General features: G+C 45.6%; 1 protein-coding gene across 9 annotated transcripts in view; it reads left to right on the plus strand.

Annotated features, from left to right (window-relative positions):
• The first annotated feature begins 11,320 nt into the window (after positions 1-11,320).
• Positions 11,321-21,378, plus strand: part of BBX (BBX high mobility group box domain containing) — a 144,594-nt gene continuing 134,536 nt past the window's right edge. For 3 of the 9 annotated variants that reach the window (XM_082042999.1, XM_082043001.1, XM_082043000.1), the window contains exons 1-2: positions 11,321-11,447; positions 14,752-14,824. The gene's annotated coding sequence lies outside the window, so the exon portion shown is untranslated. Of the gene's footprint in view, positions 11,448-11,997; positions 12,013-12,352; positions 12,372-13,147; positions 13,226-14,751; positions 14,825-21,378 lie in introns of those variants that run through there. The other 6 variants (XM_082042996.1, XM_082042992.1, XM_082042998.1 and 3 more) reach the window with 4 other exon arrangements.

A 21,378-nucleotide genomic window follows, 5' to 3' on the forward strand; every position in this document is an offset into this window, starting at 1 on the left:
TCTACAAAAAGAGTGCCAATGTTTCACCAGCTGGGTCTTTTCTTGGGCAAGATGCTGAATGGTCTTACAGGTAAAAAAATGATGTACATCAAGGAACAATGGCTCTTTCCAAGCTACAGTGGAAGTTGGTGGCCAAACAGGAGATCAAATTGCATTTTCTGCAGCATGCGCTTATAGATATCTACCCAGAACCATCCCTGTGCCTATGGGTACCCTGTGAACCAGCTCAGGGATCCCCCAAAGCCAGTCTTCATGACTGGCTTTTTAATGCTCACACGGCTTTCAATTTTCTGGCCTGTTCTCACTGTTGTCATACATCTGAATCTGTGCTCAAAATGGCACTCAGTCCTGTATGTTCACACTCATGGTTTTCCCTGCACCTGTTCAACTCCTCAGTAGTCAGCTACAGGCAGCTGAGAAGAATTTTTAAACATACTTTTAAGACACACTGTGAATGTATTAGTTCATTAATAATAATGAAATAAGATGCTGACTTATCAAAAAAAGTGAAGTCTCTCCCTGTCTGCCCTCCCAAAGCGATATTCAAAGTTAGCAACGCTGTGCGTACTCATCCTAAGAAGGGTCTTGTATCAAACCCTGTCAAGGTTATAAGAAAGGATCACATTCACGACAATCAGTGTGGGGTGGTTCTCAAAGCTCGGCTGTTCTGATGGGATGGGTATAATTTAGAGCTTGACATCTCTGCATCCACACATGCAGGTGTAACAGGCGTGCGTGGATGAGTGGAGGAGAAGCTGTGACCACGCACCCTCTTCTGTTTCCTTTCCTTACCACATAGAGTGTTAACTGATGGGGGAAGTGTTACTTCCTTAAGGACAAATTCTCCTAGTCTTTCACATTATAGTTGACAGGAACCCCTTCACCTTCCAATTTCAAATGAATATGTTTTAATAGAAATTTTTCATATTTCTTGTGCAACATATACCAAGCAGAATCTTTATCTTCATTGAATTGTTTGCATTTACTACCAAAATCTGGAAGAAAAAAAAAAAAAAAAAAAAGTTTAAGTGGAAATGACTTTTCCCTACAGACATTCTCATAAAAAACAAACAAACAAGCAAACAAACAAAAACCAAATAAAACCCAATGAGCTTTCTGGCAAAGCGAAAATTGTATGAGTAAAAATATCTGCTTGCTTGATTCCCCATGCAGCTCTGCTTTTCAGGGAATGGAAATGCTTCATTGTGGATGCCTCCAACTGCATACAAGCAGAACCTGATTATGTGAGGCTAGACTGTGGAGCTGTAATACATGTTGGCAAGCACTTTCTCAGCAGCTATAATGACCTAAGTCAATGCCCACCGACACGAACAAGGTCATCATAGTTCCACCTGTCTGTCAGTATATTCATAGAGTCAATACTGGGCTGGGCTTCATTATACACATGAATTTATAAGCAGAAACAGCTAAATGCATGGAAATGGGTTAAGCATGCAAGTCTGGATACAGGTTATTGCCAGGGATAATTTCAGTTACAAGAAATGTACATTCAACCAGTAGGTTTGTGAGGTTCATCTCATGCATGCAGGGATGAACATGCCCAAAATACAACAATTTTTCCTAAATTAGTGCCTTTCAACATAGGAAACTGCATGGGTAATATAACACATATCTCTATGGATTCGAACATCTAATTGGTGAGCCTATCTCTAGAATGCTTTCTCCCGTTTCTGAAATGGGACAGGGAAAACAAATTAAAGACACCATTAAGATATGGTGTGTACAAACATGAAAGGTGGACTGAAACTATTTGATACCAATTGTGATTGGGAAAAAATTACTGGGAGTTAGGACAAGAATCACTTCAGCTATCTGCTAGTTCAGTAATTAGATATGTTTTACACTAATGAATTATCTAAGTGAAGTATTGCCAATCCAAATGAACTAGCAGCATTTGCCTCAAAATGATGCTAGATAGAAGAGCTGAGTTTCACAGGTGCCTGACTGAGCTGCTTTGAACATCAGTGCCTCTAAATCATTCAACAGCTAAACACAGCATGTGCCTGGGAGGCTATGATCTTGCATGGCTCTTACTAGCACAATGGCTAGAGAATAAGCACCTCTCCTTCAATGTTCAGGTCAGGTCTAATCTGTCTGTAGTGCTATGGGAAGGCATCTTCTAGGAAAATGAGAGCACAAGGATGCTACCACACATGGAAACTCTGTTACTGAAGTAGGTGGTCCTATGCCAGGGATTTTTGCTACTACTTTTTTTGTCAGTGTTGCCTCTATATTAACTTGGTTTGATTTCTGGTTATAAGCATTGCACCCCGAGGGAAAAACTCTTGCTGACTGTTCCTGTGTTGTGTTTTCTGCGAAGTGGTTCTGTCATGATGGGAAAGGCTAGAACGCCCCTTGTCCTCCAAGACACATTCAGGTAGGAATATGGGGCACACTCTGTTTGATGTATTTTCTCCACCTCCTTCACTTCTCTTTCTATTTTCTCTCTTTGTTTGTATGTCACTCTGCTCACACTCAGATGGGTATTGCTCCCATTGTTTTTCCCGTGAGTTTATTTTGTTATTTTTCTTACCATTTGTAAATGAGGTCAACATACAATGCCTCCAGTTCAGAAGCAGTACAGTAATCTACATGTAAGCACCATTGGTAAAGATGAATATAGAACTGGACTCTGGTCATGAGCCTCAGTTGCTACTGGACCAGAAGGCAACTTAAGTAAAGTTGCACACTCCTATCTTTTCAGTGACTCAAGCTTGCGTAGGCTTGTTGAGACCTTTAGGTTCCCTCACAGCCCACTGAAGCTAACACCAAATCCCTCTGCAAGGTTGCCATGAGCCCTTTGTGTCAGCAATTTTCTATAGAAAGCCCAGTACATACATGTGCGCACCGTTGTAGCTGTGAGCATGCCAAGATACTACTGTTACGTACCACCTCATCTGCTTTCCCCTGTTCCACCATAGCATCTGCCAGATTTTCCTCCAAATTCTGTTGGCTTCATACACTTGGAGGGTGAGCACCCAGGTTAATTTGTCTGCTTTCTCATCTGCTTTTATAACACCTATTTAATGCAACAGACCTCCGGTGCAGCAGCAGGCAGAGTTGCTGCATGAGCACAGTGGCTTGCCCTGCTCTAGAGCTGATGAGTCCATATATGAACCTCCACACACCATCCTGCTTGGTGGCCAGTGCCATTCCCCACCTTGTAATGAGTTTTCCATCAGCACTGGTGTGATGGCTTTGTCCCTAAGGAAATATTAGCTCCACCCATCATTAGCAAACATCATACACAATATTTCATCCTCAGATAAAAATGGTTTTGTACCTCAAAAGTATGAATACCAGGAGTATTTTCTTGTTAGTGAAGTATGTGGAGACTGGCTTTGATGTAGACGTGCCAGTGAAAGGCAATTTTTGTTTGGCTGTCAGTACTTTGCATACCCACTCAGAAACACAATGAAAAAAAAATCATAGACTTAAAAGCTATACAAGCAAATGTGATTATGCCAACCAATTCCCCCAATTCTTTCCAGTAAAAAAAATTTGGAATGCAGCACTAGTTGACTCAGAAATCTCAGAGTGGCTTTTCAGTCTAGCCATTGCAATCTGTGTTGCAAAATGGGACATCCTGACAAGTACTTATAAACTGATGATAGCAAAAGAATATCTCACTGTAGTCAACAAGAGCTCTGTCACTGCCTTTCATGCTGTCAGGATGTCACTCATCGATTGTAAAGTTTCAGAGTAAGAAATGCATCTCAGCACAAAGCTCCAGCTTCACAGAGAAGACAGAGAATTGAGACCTTTGAAGCCATAGTCACTTGTTTCTAGGCAGATCTTCTTGGAAGAACCAAGATCATGCAAGGCTTAAACTTACGTGCATGAACAGTTCCCTCAAAGTCAATAGATGAGTATTTAACCCTCCCTTTGATTGGGACCTAGGTTTGGATGTAAGGTGCTCCAGTATGCTCCAAAATAAGGTTTTTCTGTGGGCAGGAAAAGTGGAGTTGATGCAACAAGTCAGCCTGGAAATTTAAGAATGAAGAGGAAATAATTATTAACTTAATCTGATCACTGCTGAACATGCACAATTTGAGTTCTGCTCGGTAGGACTTCAACAGAGTCACAGATTTAAGGTTTCTTTGTGAACACCCAGTTCATCACAGAGCATAAATCTCACTGTAGATCTCTGCATGCCTTCCACAACTTCCACTTGAAAAAAATGCAGACAGGGCTATGCAAACCACCAATTTTTCAAATTGCTGGAAGTTAAAAAAAAAAGGGGGGGGAGAAGGGACAACAGAGCAGTTGTATTAACCTCGATCAATTATTTTTCAAAAACTTCCATGGAAGCTAATGGACACTGAAGGCCAGGAAAGTGCAATAAAAATGCTGTTTCAGGTTTGAGTATTTTTAAGGATTTTTAAAAAACTGAAACATGAAAATGTTTAATTTAGAAAGCATTTGAAAATTTAAACTTTTGCATGCACATACAGGTGTTTATATCTCCTCTTCCCTCCACATACATAAACATAATCCCCCAAACCTGCAACTGACAAAACTCATCACTTGAAAAAAATGGCCCAGTATTATCAAACTGATTTTTTTGCCAATAAAGTTAAAATACAGATCAACTCTGCCACTTAACTTTCACAAAATCATAACAAGAGACAGCTTTACAACGAGGGAAGGCTGTAACTCCTAGTGATGCAGAGATCTCAAGACAAACAAATGCTTCAGCTAGAGCTGCAGACAGTCAGAACAAGGGAAATGCACAACCACCACGGGTGTTTGAGGGCTAAACCAAGCAGGGTTGGCAGGCAGCCTCCAGTGTGGAATTTGCCTACTTTATGGAGTAAAATATCTTCCTTGCTACAGCACTGGTACTGGGGAAAGCTATGAGAACCTGCCAACTTCAGGGAAAAGCCACATTAAGAGGGCATACAGGAAGGCACACTGTATGTTTTTAAAAGGGCTAGTTCTTACAGGCTGGCCTGCCAACAGTTCTCACGTTGGGGCAGGGAGGAGCAGGAGAAAGTGCCCTTCTTAAGTTTCACCTTTTTCTCCATTTGAACCCAGAAACAATGCAATGTTCTAATTTAATTTCCTCTCATGAAGCCTCTCATCTGGATGCACTGAAGGAGTGCATAGCCTTGCTCCTGCAAGAATATTTATAGTAAGTTGCACTAGTCCAAGACATTAATTGTTTTTTTCTTCCTTTCTTTTTCTTTTTTCCTCCTGGAAGGCCTCAAGATCCATCCAGTTTTGCTCCCCATTCTACATCATTCTTCAAAGCTGATAATTTTAATTCCAGAAGCAATTCCTTGAAAAGGGAAGGCTAGATGTGGTCCTCTGCCTCTGGGCTCCACTGGATTGGATGCTTCTCCCCTCTTTGCCAGGAGCTGAGCCAGGACTCCTTCACTGAGTCCCCACATGACTACCACCTGAAGGAATAAAATTCTGATCTCTGCCTCTTCGAAGCCTCTCCCTTGCAGAGACAAACAAGATTGCTCATATTAAATCTGCAGTGCTCTGTAGTTCCCTGGATATAACAAGTTAAGAGTCAAATACCATGTCTTTGAGTAGTTCAGTGACTAATGCATGTTCTTGTTATTTAGGGTCAAATGGTTACTTGCTTTGTTTACTCTACAAATGGTAGCAGCACTGTGCGGCCAAAGAAGTGTGCTGCGGTCTCAAAGTGGACATAACTACAGGGATGGCAGTGGGGCAATCAGATGTGCATCTGGGAAGCTCACCAAGAAGAAAGAATTCATGCTCAGACGTCATGTGTGCTGCTCTTTCACTTGGGTCACTGCAGGGACTTGCCACTTGTCAAGCACAGACTCAATGACATCCTCTTCAGTTAAGCAGTAGACTTAGCAGGCTAAAAACTTTTTCCTCCTTGATTGTCCTTGTTCCTCTAGATGGAAGCAAATACATTTTTGTGAGGTAGCTCTGAAGTCTCTGGTGGTATATTGGAGGCTGGAGGGGGACACTAGAACAGAGTTGTAGCTTCTTTAAAAGACCATGAACATTTATAAAAAGGGGAGAAAAAGCAAACAAACAAATAAATGTCTGAATAATACCAGAAACAAAGCTAGGAAAAAGAGGCACTTTGGTGGAGGAGGGAGAGAGCTACTTGATAGCACTGAAATGCAGCAAGGGGCAAACAATCTAAAATTGAAATATCAGTTCCAATTTCATTTTATGCTTAAAGCAGTTTAATATTATTGGAGCTTACATAACAGTTAAAGCAGTAACTGTAAAAACCAAAAGCATGGGGCTGCAGGAAATCTGCTCTCCTTTGGCCCAGCTTTTAATGGGGACTTTGTCAGTTAAGTCTGAAGGAATCCAAGTTACAGCATGTGAACAGTAGATCCACTGCTCTCCTCTATGTTACTGGCTACGGAAACTGATTTCCTTGCACTAGACTAACTCAATGGGCTACAAAACCTCAGGTGAGCGCATTGGACCTGATCTACCTATTTTTTGTAATGCAGTATGCTTGTATAAAGACAAGGAAAATCTACTTAGTTTAGAGCTTAGCAGGCAATTGAATCATTATTGCAGACATTGCATATTTAACATACACTAGTAAGTTAAGTAGTTAATATATATTAGTTTAATATATACCTAAATGTCTTGCAGAATCAGCAGGAGTTTTTTATAGAGGTGATAGTCTCAAACGGATCTGGATGCTCTGGCTAAGTTAGTTCTTCCTAAACAGGAAAAAATGGTAAACAGCTCCTCAAGGTGTAGTAAGATTTTCCTGGAAAAGCGAGGTGCTATAAAAGAGAAATCTTAGAGCAACAGAGAAAGAAATGTATGGAGCAATGCACTGCAAGTCAGAAGCCCAGATCTGATTCCTCACTTCACTGTTTCTATACTGTGAGACTACTGGCAAGTCAATTCACCTGTCTGTTTCCCTCCATGCTCTCCCGTGTAACTTGTCAAATGGAACTGCTAACAGTTGTTGCTAACTGCTAACAGAGGTTGCTTGTAGAATCTAACGCTCTCAGTGCCTGGTTCTGTCAGAGGGTTGCAGTTAATGTTCCGCTACTAAAAAGACACATAAAAATAAGAAAAACACTTAGTAGGAAACAGTGGGAATTAGATGTGCAAGTATCGAACGTTCAGAAGCAGCATCTCAAAATTATTAATACGAAGAAGAAAATATCTGGATTATTTTTAATGTTGTGAAAGAATAGGAGTATGGAATTGGAGCAAACACAGAGCCCTCCTACTGAGAAACCAACAGAACAAGTTGGCCCTTCTTTTGCACACTTCTGTTGAGTTCTCAAGAAACTGGAAGTGTTCCTAAAAGGGGCTGAGGTAGGAACAATAACTTCCTAAAAGTCTGGTTCTTGAAGAATGGTTGTCCTGCACCGATCCTGCGGCTCTATTCCTACTCTAAAGTGGATATTCTTCAGCTTTAGTTCAGACAAAATGCCCCCTCCCTTCAGTGCTTGCACATAAATTGCTATTAATGTTACCCATGTTATACAAGTGCATTGGGGAGGAAAATAGGCCCACTAATGCATTGTCCTGCTCCAGTGTTTTTTAACCTGGAAGATGCCACACTATTCCATGGACTGTGGGTGGGCACAAGCCACAGGAAAAAAAAAAGAAGCAACAGAGGTGGGACAGGCTCCATAAGGCTGCATCTGCCTCACCCTTTTTTCCCCATGCTTCTCCCCAGGCTGTGTGCAAAGCTTAACGCAGATAAAGCATATGCTCCCAGAGTTGCCTTATGGCCTTCCGTCCCTGCTCACATGACAACCGTCACTTGTAGTCAGCCATGGTAGCAGCTCAAAGGGATGCAGGGCCTGCAGGCTCAGGCTGCAGCTGGCTAGTCCAAGCTTCCTTTTTATTATCTGAATACATTTTAAACCGCCATGGAAGCTCATGTCTGTCTCAGCCCAAAAGAGTGACCAGTGGCCAGCTCGGTTCCACAGGCTGCAAGTAGCTTCTGTCATGGCCAGGAGAAGGACAGAAAACGGAAATCAAGGACCTAACTCAGCCTCCCCCCAGCATTACTGAGCTCCACAGAAAGCCCCAAAGGAAGGGAACAGAGCAAACCCTCATTACTATTATTTGTATTGACACTGTTATTTTTTCTTTTATTAATAAATAACAAAAAAGTTTTCTTAAGAAATGTTTTTTCCCTTTTGACAGATCATTGTGTTTTTTAGTTTGTGCCACATATTATTCAGGAGAAGACCCACAGTTTGCAGGAGATGCTCCACTGTCAGTTTAGTACAAAACAGGCAAACTCAAAAAAAAAAGCGACAAACATACAACCTCGAAGTCCCAAATCCTGCTGTACCTGCATCTGAGCAGACTGCTTTATCTGTGCTGAACTGCATCTACTCCAGTGGAGCGCTGGCTGCACACAGGAGTACCTGTGAGCAGTTCATGACGTAGGGTCAGGGCATCATTCTTTTGAAAACTAACACAAATTACACAGAAGTGACAGAAAAGTGCCATCCGATGAGAGAAGTTTCTGCAGAAAAATCTGGAAATGCAACTTGCGTGGAGTTTTAAAACTACTAATAATCAGCAAGCAATTTAAAAAATGTCAGCACTCAAGTGTCCCTTGAAAAATTCCTCACAGACTCTGGCTAGCACCTTATAACTCTTGATAACACTGACCAACTAAAGCCAGAAATATCTCCAAGTGAGCATGCAAAGGGATTAATTTGCTTCAAATAATATCTAAAGAAATGGAAAACCAGAAATATTTAGTATCTTCCTCTTCTCCCCTTCATGACCTCAGTGTTTGCAGAAGGTACGGGATTGATAGCCCAAGAAATAGTCCTCTCTTTCACTATGGACACAATAAATCAAAGGCAGTGGAAACTCAGGCATCTTATTTTGCAGCCATACCAGTGCACCTTAGCATACCTCTCTCTTAAAGGGTGACAAAATACTTCTGCTTCTATGGGCCTAATAGGTGGCTGCCTTGCAACTCATTTGTAACTGCACAAAGTGGACACAAAACGTGATTGTTCTAATTAGTAGCACTGTATAACCATTTTGCATAGCTGTAAACAACTACATTACATGCAAGGTGTCCCTACATTGACACCTTTTCTGAAACAGCCAGTAAAGGCATCAAGTGTAATAGAGAGTCCTGTTAACAACAAAATGAAGCATCCTTTAAAATGAACTTCATGTAGACTATCAAGCATCTACATCACTTATATTGCTCAGTAATTACCTGTTTTGGCAGGATTTTTGCAATGAAGAGGTACAAGAGGCTCCATGGTGTACTATTATTAATATGGGTAAAATAATCCATGAAACAAGGCACTAATACAGAAAAGTAAGAAACTATACCATAAAAGTTTTAACTGCCTGGCTTAGGCCTCTTACTGGCAACTGCTTATGCATACTGAAAAGATGCTGCTTACCTACAATTGCTAAGCACTTCACAATCTGCAAACGATAGGAGGAGGCTCTGCCTAAAAATTAGGCCAACCTTTTCAAATGTGACTAACAAAATCTATATGCCTTCGCTTGCCAGTGTCCCAGCCTGTAACACCTGAGATGCACCTGACATCCAGAGGGTGGATGGTCAGCTCTGCTTTCCTAGGACTGAAAATGAAAAAATGAGGTAGAATGCATTAACTACCGAAGAAGTTTAACCTGATCTTTTTTTATATTATCCAGGCATGGACTAACCAAGCCCTGCTTACAACAAGCAAGATGACAGGGCATTTAGAATACTTTTCTCACATCTCAACAAAAAATGTGTGGGCTAATTTAAAATGACTTCTCAGAAACACGGATACACTTTGATTTTGTAAAATCAGCTTTTACTTTACCTCACCGTTTAATGCATACATAAGAAGTATTGTTTCACAGTTACATAATTCCACTGTAAAGAAAAATGAAGGGAAAAAAATAAAGAAGAGTAAGCAAGCAGAGTGAAGATGCTGAAATCAACCACACCACAACAGAAAAAAGCCCAGGACAGAGAGCATATGGAACAAACTCTGCAGCATCCTTGGGAGTGTTGTATATTTGAAGCTGTTGTGAAGCATAAACATTGCTCTTTTATTGCAAAAAAAATAAGTGCACTTCAGGTTCCATTGTTATTATTACTGATTTTTTTAAATATGCCAACTGCTGACTGAAGTCAGTCTCACCTGCAGATAGTGCCGCACAAAAATTAATGCTTCCTAACTAAGATTAAATACCATGTGTTTTCTCCTAAAAAACATAGAGGTCTCAAGTTGTGTATGCTCAACGCTCGTGAACGCTAATAGGTTGGGTCAGTGTACACAGTATGCTTTCACGTTGTGTTAGATTCCTGCAGGAGAAAGGAGCTTTTCCAAAAAAGTTAGACCACGTTTCCGCAGGGCTTTTCCAACACCCGTCAGCACAATCGCCACGCAGCCACCCAAAAGCTGCTGGCCTCACACTGTCGCTTTGTCCGTGTCAGCCCGCCAGTCACACAAATTCTCAGATGAATTTCACATCCATGTGGCTGGTAACGTATGCGAGGTGCATGGCAGAGAACGGGACATGACACGGAGCACGGCACAGACGCCAGCGTTACACTTTACTAGCTCTGCCACACTAAGTGCCCACTGTCTCTATGGAAAGCTGATGTGAAGACTGCCGTGCTGCCGATGCTGGGCCGGCAAGGGCCTCTCCGCCACGTTTGGGCGAGGAATACTACGGCAGCAGGCAGCACCGGAGCTCCGCCGCATCGCCCTGCAGCCTCGCTGCCTGAAACCCTCTGGCCAGGTCAGGGGGTGACCGCCGGCCTGGGCCCGGCTCCCCCCGGGCCGCGGGGCTGGCTTCCCGTGTTTACTGCCCGAGCAGGGGCTGTGCGGATGCACCGCTGCCTCCCTCAACTTCTCCGCTCGCCGTGGTTTGGCCTCTGAATGAAACCCGCCCAACTGGACAGAGTAAGTTAGCGGGGAGCAGCGCGTGGAGCGACGGGGCTGGGGCCCAGCGGGGCCGTGCCCGCCGCCCCTACCCCGCCGCGGCCGTTACCCCGCGGCGCTGCCCAGGGCAGGCGTAGTTTACTCTCGCAGCCCTCTCCGGGCGGCCAATGGATAGCGGCTGCCGGCGCTGTGGCCGACGTGGCTCCGCGCTTCTCTCGGCGCCGGAGGCCGGTGGCCAGCGCCCTCGCTACCTGCCCCGCTCCGCCACCGCCGGCTCCTCTAACACTGTGGAGAGCAGCGCGGCGATCTTTGTGTGAGTGTGTGCGCCAGCGGCTCCCTCGCGGGCCGCGGGTGTAACGGCGCCGCTGAGTGGCTGGCGTGCCCGTCCCTCAGCGCGCCGGCCAATGGCGGGCCGGCTTATATCCCGGGGAGTGTTGTGGCGCTGCCCGGGTTGCATGGCTCTGTGTAGAGCCGCGTTCCGCGGGCGCCGAGGCGGAGGGGCTCCGCTGCGCGCCGCGCCTCGCTCCGGCCCAGCGGCGCGCTGCCCGCTCGCCTGCCGGCCCCGCCGAGGTGAGTGCGCGCCGCCCGCCGCCCCTCACCGGGCGGCAGGGAGACGGACGGAGACGGGCAGCAGCAGGCAGGGAGAGGGGTGCCCTCGCCCCACACTTTCTCCTTCGTGCCCCAGCGGCGGAGCAGCCCCCCCGGGCCCCCTAGCGTGGCGGCGGGGGTGGTGGGGAGGGAGGCGCGGAGCTTCCCCTGACCTGCGCGGCGGCTGCCGCGGCTCCTAGTCACTTTTCCTGCCTCTCATCAGCCCTGTCTTCGTTTGAAAGTTTGGGCAGGGGAGAACGGGTGGGTTGGTGCCGCCAGCCCTCTGCCCGGCCGGGAGGGCAGGGGTGACCTGGAGTGTTTTACCGGGGCCGGGGGGCGAGGTGAATTGCAATGCAGAGCAGTGCGTTTAAAAATAATAATAATAAAACACCCAGAAGAAGCAGGCGGCAGGGGTAGGCCAGCCAGTGCCAGGCTGCGTTTGAAACCAGGCACCTCTCGCCGCCACAGAGAGAGAGAGGCAAGAGCAGCGGCGGCGGAGGAAGGGGAAGGAGGGCGAGGAGGAGGGATAGCGATCGGCCGCCGCTCGGTGTGTGCCTCCGGGGTGGACTTGACAGGGAAATCGCGGCAGGCAGAAACGAAACTTCATCCCGAGGGGCGGCGAGGGCGAGGCGCGGGGGAGAGTGCGCGGATCGGTATCGGCTGCCGCCGGCCTGGAGGGGCTCCGCGCCGCCGCCGGGGAAGAGGAGCGGGGGGGAGATATAAAACCGGAGAAGGAGAGGGAGCCGATCCGGCAGCCGCACGGGGCGGGTAGGGGGGGGGAGTGGGAGGAAAAATCCCGGCGCCGACCCCGACAACAACAGCGGCCGGGCTCGGCCGGAGAGTTGGGCTGTGCGTTTTCCGGTAGTCATCGGCGATGCACCCGGGGCGGCGACAGCAGCGGCCCCGGTGGGCAGTGGCGGGGGGTGGGGGGACCGGGGCGGGCGGCCTTGCCGGGGTTTCGCGTGGATGTGGGATTATGTTGTGTCAATAAGTTTAAGGTGGAGAGGGAGAAAGGGAGGCGGGCGGGGGCCGGGGTGGGGAGGCGGCGGCAGGCCTCGGCCGCGCGAAGTCCTATTTCTGAAGGTAAGTTGTGACATTGGGTGGTCGCGATGACAGAAAACTTGGCGGGGGGCGCCCCGGGGAGGGGGCGGCCGCCTCGGGGAGGGCTCTCTCCGCCGCCCGGAGCCGGATGGGTGCTCAGCTGTTATTTGCTGCTGCGAGATCGGGTCGCTGGTAAATTACAGAAAGCAGCCCTCCTCCTCCTCCTCCCCCCCCGCCCCCCCGCCAGCCGCTTCGCTCTTCCTCCTCTCGGGTTTATTTGCAATGTATGAAACTTGCATGGCTGTGAGGAGAGCCGATCCAGTGTAGGTTTGCGAGGAGGAGGGGGAAGGAAGGGTTGGAGGCAGGGGAAGAGAGGCAATCGCGTTAATCCCGGGCGCCGCACGGCAGCAGGTTTGCGTTAGAAATATCGGTGGCAGCCCGCCGCCGCTGCTGAATGAGGAAGGTAAAACGAAGCGATGCGAGAGCCGCCGAGGCGACATGTACGGCGGCGGGGCGAGAGGCACCGGCAGGCGGCTGCCCGCCCCCTCCCTGCCTGCCTGCCTCCTCCCTCCCTCCCCGCCGGGGCGGGGAAGGACCGTGCCCGGGTCTCCCCCGCTCGCCGCCAGCCGAGCCGGGGGGCCGCGGGGCTTTAACCGTGTGCGGGGCGGATTCGCCACTTTTTCCGGGGGAGGCCCGCGGTTAAAAGTTTTTTTCTGGAGGTGAGTGTGTGTGGGGAGGCCGGGGCGCCGGCAGGCCGGCGGTGGTCACTCGGGCCTGGGGCGCCGAAACCATTGCCCGTCCTGCTGGTGACACGTCCAGGTCCCGCTGCCCGGCGGAGCGGCGGAGGGGCCCGGCCCGGCCGCCGGGGCAGGGACGGGGTGCCGGTCTCCATGTGGTTCTCCCGGCGGCGGCGGCGGCACCTCCTCCCCGGTGGCAGCGGCGGCGGCAGCAGCGGGATCATCGCCCGGGCCCGCGGGGAGGAGGAGGGGAGCAGCAGGGAGGTGTTTGCTGCCAGCCTGCCTCGCCAGATCCCGCCGGGGAGGGCAGCTGGGAGGGCCGGGGAGCCCCCCGCGCCCCCTACCCGCGCCGCCGCCCCTTCCCTGCCCGCTCGCCCGCCCCCAAAGGTGTTGTGCAGACTTTTCCCCCGGGAGGGTGAGATTTATGCGCTGCATTATTGCTCCTCTCCTCCCCCCTCAAAGCAAGATGGACTCTCTCTTCTCTCTCTCTCTCACTCACACACTCTCTCTCTTTCTCCCCCCGTCTCCCTGTGTCTTGTCAGCCTTCAAGATCGACATTTTGTAACTAAGATGCAAACTTGATGATGACCGAGGGCGGGGGGTCGCGGGGGGGAGACGGGGAAAACCCTGGGGCACGGCGGTCTTTCTCCATATTTAATACCTTTTCTTTCCACCCCACCCCGGAGCCCGGATTCCGGTGGCCCTACACTTTGCACGGGCGCGGGTGGGCGGCGAGCGGGCGGCGGCTGCAAACGCTGCTCCCCCCGCGGCGGCCGGGGGTCTCGCCGCTCTCCCCGCGGGCCGCGGTGGTGGAGGGGCCCGCTGGGCGGTCGCAGGACTCCGGGCGGCTCGGCTGGACTCTGCCGGGGACGAACGGGCATTACCTGAAACTGTGTTACAGCGTTGCAGCCTTCCGTCCGTCCCTCTGTCTGTCTGTCTGTCTATCTCCCCGGGTGGATCTCGTACCTGCAGTCTGGCGGCTTGTTCTTCTCGTTAATTTTGCGTTGTTTGGCTTATCCACGCGCGGGGATTGATGGCTCACTTGTGTAAGTTCCCGGGGGTTATTGTTATGTATGCCTCCTTGCAGATGGTGGTCAACTTTCTGCCTTTTATTTTGTTAATGCATGCGTGTTTCTTCGTGTGTGCATGTAAATAATTACGTGATGCATCCCTATGTGTACGTATATACGTCTGTCTGCACGCATAAACATCCATCCGTGTGTACGAGAGGCACAGAGGAAAAATAACCCACCCTGCTGATGCACACTCAGATGATTTGCTCCATTTGCCCAGTCCTGGTGCCCTTTAAAGACACGGTGCATCTTTTGTTTGCTCCTTACAGTTTCCTGCGACTGTCATCTTGTTTTAATGACAACTTATCTGGGGTGGGGGTGAGGAGGAAGCAAGTTTCTAGTTGTGGGATCTCTCCTCTTGCTGGCGTTGTGGTGAGTTGCAATATTGTAAAATCATGGTGTGCTGATGATGTGCCTTTATTTGATACTTTATAGGTCACTATCACATGACAAAGGCTTTGAGACAGCTTCATCTTCGTCTGTCTGTAATTTCCAGTCGCCTTCCTGGGTAAGTATGTAAACTCTACACACGGAAAAATAACTTGGTTGTTGTTGATAAGATAGAGGTCCTCGTGCTGCCACTTTTTACATGGAAGATGCTTGTTCAGGTTTTAGCGCCTCAGAAAACGTCTTCTCTGGGTACTCACAGCAACTGCTAGATTACAAAGTTTGTTTGTAGCGGTGGGTCTGAATAACCTGAGAATTAAAAAGCTGTGTGTATTCAGGTCTCTCTTCACTTCTTTTCTTTTTTCTTAAACCTTGTTTTGTGAAGATAATCAGCTGATTGATTTAGGGCAAAAGTTTTAAACCAAAGTAACATCAGAATGTGCAGCACACAGGTCGAGAACTTAATGAGAATGTAAAATCCTTTTAAAATTCAGTGGTAGGAAAAATATGAAAATATAGAAAGAATAGGTAATTAGAAATCTCTGGAGGTCAAGAATCAGTGAGAGGTTTAGCAGAATTGTAATACTACTGCAACAGGAGTTGGTTCAGTTTTAACATGTAGAACTGAGAACTAATTAGAAGTCCATCCATGCTCTTTCCGTATTACTGTTTTTTCTTTTGGCATTGATTAATGCAGGTACCTATCAATTTGAAAGATGAATCTTAGTGACTAATTTATTAGTACTCCTAAGCTTTCAGGTACACAACTTTTGTTTTAATCTGTATGCTGGGAAAAGTTTTGACGCTTTTTGAAGGGTTTGACATCTTTAAGCTGAAGCAGAAGTGGTAGTTTAAAGATGATGTTCTAAATGTGTGGGGTCACATTCACAGATGACATAAAGTGAATGGCACTTGAAGCGCTTCTCATACAATTGCCCATGGTGGCACTGAACTGCATTTGGCCCAAAATGGGGAAGTGGGAGGTAATATTTTTTTATGGTACTATTGTGTACATAATTGAAAACAAGACAAAACATGTATTTGGGGTAAGCTTAGTACTCATAAATGGGAATGATTAATAACATACTCTTGACCTTTTCCAGGCAGTGTATAGCAGACATAGGATAAGTGATGGCCCAAACAAACACATTGGCTCAAAGGGGGCTTTTGGGAGCAGCTGTTCTGGTGTGATATTAGTACCACAAAACTAGTCTTAAGGCTGGAATAAGCACTGTGGGGAGATAGTTCAGAGGGAGGATTCTGCCTGTTTTCCAGTTCCTGTAGAATTACACCTAAATTTCAGTTTTTCAGATTTTGTGGGCAGTGAGGGTGGTATGTGTAGGTCTGAGAGTATAAACACCAAATGAAATTCCTGAAGTTCTTTATGACAGACCAGTTGCACAGGAGAATATTGCTTTCAGTTTTGTGGCATTGCTGACAAGGATCATGTTCTATGTAGAATAATTGGTGCAACAATTTTTACAAGGTAAAAATGCGTTGGGAAATTTAAAAACTGGCAGACAGATTTCAAACTGTTGTTCAGCACTGATTTCTGAACTTAATTTTCTGTGTTTTCAGGTAAGATTCAGATTAGAGTGCTGTAAGTGCCAAGGACTTTTTTCTTTATTTGGAGTAATGGCAAAGGGTACTGAACAAGAATAGGTCAGGGACCCTGCTTCAGGTATTATCTTCAGTCATTATCTGGTTTTGGTTTTATGTGATGAAGTCTTTTGGATGCATGGAATTTTGGTCCTAGAAATGAAGTGGTGATCATAATCTGCCCACAGTTGTAAGAGGAGCGGATGTCGATTTTGTGCATAGTGCTAAATCTAGTTCTTAAAAAGAAAAGAGGGGTAGGGTATCTTTTTGATGAAAAAGGCATAATAGAAGCTTTAGCAGAAGCAGAGAAATACATTTCCTCATAGCTTAAAAAAAAAAAGGTAATAAAAATAATGTGTCTAGTTAAGGGGAGAATAGATATTTCATTAGATTTTCTGTGCTTAGAGACCTCCATTTACTTTAGGGACCTTTTATTTTGGTAAAAGGGAAGGTTTCTCTTATTCTACAGTTCTCAGTAAAGTGACCGTTCATTAATGGAGTTTAGCAATTTGGTCTTGACATACAGGAGAGACACCTGCATTCTGATCTTGGTTAACAAGGGCTGGGTGTAATGATGGTGTGTCACATGCTGAAAGGGGGTGAGCCGCTTAGCAAGGGGTCTTGTGAATGCTTCAAAAACTGACCCATGGTCTCAAAAGTTTGTTGCATACTTCTGTCCCTCTTTGCACAGCAAGCTGATAAACCATTTCAAGCAGACACGTAATTTAGCAGAAACATACTTGGTTTCAGTGTTGAGGTAAACTCAAAATATTGAAGAAGCTCGCCTTCAATGCATTTGAGTTTTTTGGGGGCTGCTTGCCCTAAACATTTCACCTGTAAAACTTCTGTTAGTTTCAACAGGAGTTTTGTTTAGGAAAGGGGTGTAGGAGTGATGGTGAGAGGAATTTGTCCATGTTTATTTTTCTGTTCAAGGAAGAAAACCTGTCTCTTTCATAGTTGTTGTGTGAATAATTAAATATATTAAATGTCAGTTTTCCACATAAAATATCAGAGGTAATCGTGCAGTTATTTCATAGCTAACATTTTTCCTTTTCATCCAGAATGTTCTTAATATACTTTATTCGTAAATTACTAGTTCCATAGCTTGTGATACTGTAAGCATGTGAGTATCGTTAAGCAGATGACAAGTCTTGTTAAATTCACTGATACGACTGTTCGCGTTCAGAGATTAAAGTTGTTCCAGGTTGATGCTGCTCGTGGTCTGCAGGCTGAGGATGCACAAAGTCTCTGAAGCTCAGTCAATGTGGTGTTAGGCAGGGCAGATTTCTGGTGGCAGTGTGGTATGAAGAATGGAGATTTTGACCAAGTGGTCTGGGGAGAGTTACCTTTCCACTGTGCATAGTGGTGGGGAAGGTGCAGGTCAGGTAGATGAGACCTGCAGTGTGCAAAGTTCTGCTGTTGTCTGAAAGCTGTAAATGCACCGGCAGCGAAATCTGTGTGCTCGGGAGGTGAAACGCTGCTTCTCTTTCAATGGTATGTGGCATATGAAGTGTTCAGGCCTCCCTGTTTATTTGAAGGTGGCTCCTTGGTGGAGCAAGGTACTATAAGTGACATTTGGAATTGAAATGAAACTCTGATTTTAATTTCTGAGCCTGCCACAGGCTGTCTCTGTGAGCTCTGGCAGGTGATGTAGCTGAAACCAGAGGCCATTTTCCAAATTTTGGACCCAAGTTGAACATCCCATGCCAGGGGGGCGGCCACTGCAGTAGCCGGCAGAGTCGGCGGCACTGCCATGGCCCGCTGGTGGTTTCCAGGGTCAGAGTTTGCTCTTGGAAGCACAGCTGTGTGTCCCTTTGCCACCTGCAAATGGAGGCTGAGGGTACTTCCCTGTGTCATTGAATGATCTGGTACCTGTATGTTGGGACAGTTTTCCTAGGTGAATTAAGTTGATTTTGAAGTAGTATGGGTACTGTTCTGTCTTACTTAACAATTTATGTTTTATTTGTTAGTTAGGAGTCTGTAAAGCTGGATTGAAATAATATTTGTATGTGTTTCAAAATATTCTTGAGAGGAGACAGGAAAAAGTCACTTTGTGACTTCTCTAGTATTAACTTTATTTCTCTTCCTTCTACCATGTTTCCCCTCCTTCCTGGGGTATCCTTGTGAGCAGCTTTTCCATTCTGTTTTATATCAAAAGATTATTAAGACTTACTTCCTTTTTATTAGTTTATTTTTTTTAAGATCAGTGCTGATGCAGTGTTTCTGTCTGAGAGCAGTGTGGTGATGAACCTGGTACTAGTAGACTGCGAATTTCACAAAAGACTCTTGCAGCTGTCACCCTTTGGGACAGTTTCAGGAGGGGTAAGACCTGAATCAGCGTAAGGATTGCTCTGACTTTAAGAATGGCTTGATGGGCTGCTGTTAGATTACTTTGCTTGGAAAAGGAAAAAAAAAAACCAAAACACATTACTCTTTCGATAATAGTGATATTATTAATAATTGGCAGTTGTAGGCATTGCCTTATTTATGTGTTATGTGTTATGTCCTGTCTGGCGAAGTACACAAGCTGTAATCGCAGACCTCGAAACAAGGAACAATCATGTTTATCCCTGGTTTTGGCATCTGAGATACAAAGTAATGAAGGAACGTAGGCTTGTCTGCAGTCACTTAGCAGGTTAGCATTAGCAGGGAATGGAATAAAATTCATATCTGTGTCTTTAGTTTTGTGTTTTTTTCCCTTGGTGTATCCTACCACTCTGAAGCCTTCCTGGTAAATGTCTACTTGGACATGTGAGTAGTCTCACTGAATTCTGTGCCAGGTGGGCATCTTTTGCTATTTCTCAACTTTCATTCATTATGTTACTGTGAAGTTACTGACTTTCAGTTCAGTTACATTTATTGACAGCAGAGGCTAAAGTAGGAGGAGAGCTTACTTAAGAGTTTTTGCCACTAAATGTGGTATTTAAGCTGCTGTGTATACTGCACTATTTATTATATTAAACTATTTAATACTGACTTTCTTGTAATAACTTTTTGAAGTACGATATTGGTTTTCACAGTGAAGTTTTTAAAATGTGTTGATCTGAAGTAGTTCTTTACAATTAAATTATTTTTCATGCTAATAATCTAATGCAAAATCACAACTAACTTATGAAACATGGAACTGATGGAAGCAGTTACTTTGACACTGGCAGTATTGTGATAAATAGGGTAACTTAGTAATTGAACTTTTATTTATAAACCTTCTAAATATATTTTATCCTGTAAGATTTTCAGATTTGCTGGTTACTAGTGTTTTGTTACTGACAATATGGGTTGGCTTTGATTTTCACAATAGGAGTTGTATTTGAGGATGAAAGCATACTTTATTTAATGCCTGACCATAGACCTAATTGTAGTATTCTCAGAATGATAGCAGCATTTTATTATTTTGAGTATTTATAAATTTGATTACATAAAATATGAATCAACAAAGAGGAAAAGCAGGGCTTTGACACTTTCCAGTGTTCATGCCTTTTCCCTTATAGCACACAAATGCATAATGTAATAGCAAGTCCTTATGAGCATGGACAATTCAGTATGTGACAATAAACTAGCTTCAGGCACATTTGAGTACAAAGAAAGCTAGTACACCAAAATTTCAATTTTTAGCAAGGGGAAGGAAAGTTAACAGGATTTTATGAGACTACGCTAAGAAAATCAGTTGCTTAGGAAGCATGGAATTTTTATTGTAAGAAATCTTCCACATGGGTGTTTCGATATAAGAGATTTTATAAAATGTAGCAATTGCTGAAAAGAAGAAACAGCATTTTATTGACCATTCATGTCACAGAGAGCCTCATTCAGCAAGGATAAAAATAATTCAGTGGACTCGCACAACATGGGATCTCTGGAACTTAATTCAAGTGGAAGCTCTCTTGACAAGAATCTTAACAAGTCCTGTCTACACCTTTCCTTGCTGAGAGGAAGTGGGAAAGTGTGTCTTCCCTCTGCCTATTTGCCTTTTTTGTTTTGGGGTTTTTTTTTTTGTTTTTATTATTTTTTCTTTCTGAAAGGCAACATGTATGTAGCAAGTTGTTTAGGAGTCTGCTTTGAGATGCTGTGAAACCCCACTAACGGCACACCTGGCTGTGGGGTTGCTCTCCTCTTGAGTAGGTTGTAGCAACAGGAAGATTGGGCCATCTGCACTCTCAGGAAGGGCTTAGTCCTGCTCTTCCAAAACCCATAGCTCCCCGTGGCAGGGCTGGGTGCCCACATTAAAGACCTGCTCTTTGGTACTATTAATGGGACATGAACTGGCCTGTGGCAGGATTCAGGTGAGGAAAACTTAAACCTCCTCCTGGGCCTCTGGTGGGTCATGGACTGGTGACCACACCGTACTGCTGAGTGTGCTGGGCAGTGTTCTACTGCTGCGGGGTTGCTGGCTCTGAACCCCACCTGTCAGTTCTTTCTCGAATACACTTTTTCTTCCAGCTACGTAAGGACTGTGTAATAGCCTCAAATTGCGCCAGGGGAGGTTTAGATTGGATATTAGGAAAAAAATCATCACAGAAAAGGTTGTCGGGCATTGGAACAGGCTGCCCAGGGAAGTGGTGGAGTCACCATCCCTGTAAGTGTTTAGACGAGGTTCTTAGGGATGTGTTTTAGTACTAGAGTTAGCTTAGGTTATGGGTGGACTCGATGATCATGAGGGTCTCTTCCAGCCGAAATGATTCTATGACTTTTAAAGATATACCTTGTCAGAAGTTGTCTTTTTCTTGTGTTTTTGTTTGTTTTTCATTTGTAGCAGGGTCCTACACAATCAGGAGTTATCCGGCAATGGGTAAGGCATGTCAGACAGTAATACTGAGGATTATGTCTCTTGCTGTAGAATAGTCTTCAGTCTTTGGCCTGTATGTTCTTTTATGAACCAAATAATCCTGGGTTTTTATTTATTTGAGAGAATGCATTATTTTGTGGTTGTCAAAGCAATAGTTAAGAGAACAACATCATGAGAGATCTGGAGGTGAATTTGGATAAAGACAACCTTGAGAGAGAATAGAAGGAGTGAGGGAGAACTTTATTTCTTATTTTATTTTGGCCTCTTTGGTGTGAAGTAACTTCATGGAAGTCAGT

The sequence above is a fragment of the Streptopelia decaocto genome (genome assembly GCF_964273445.1).
Source record: "Streptopelia decaocto genome assembly, chromosome: 1".
Classification (NCBI taxonomy): domain Eukaryota; kingdom Metazoa; phylum Chordata; class Aves; order Columbiformes; family Columbidae; genus Streptopelia; species Streptopelia decaocto.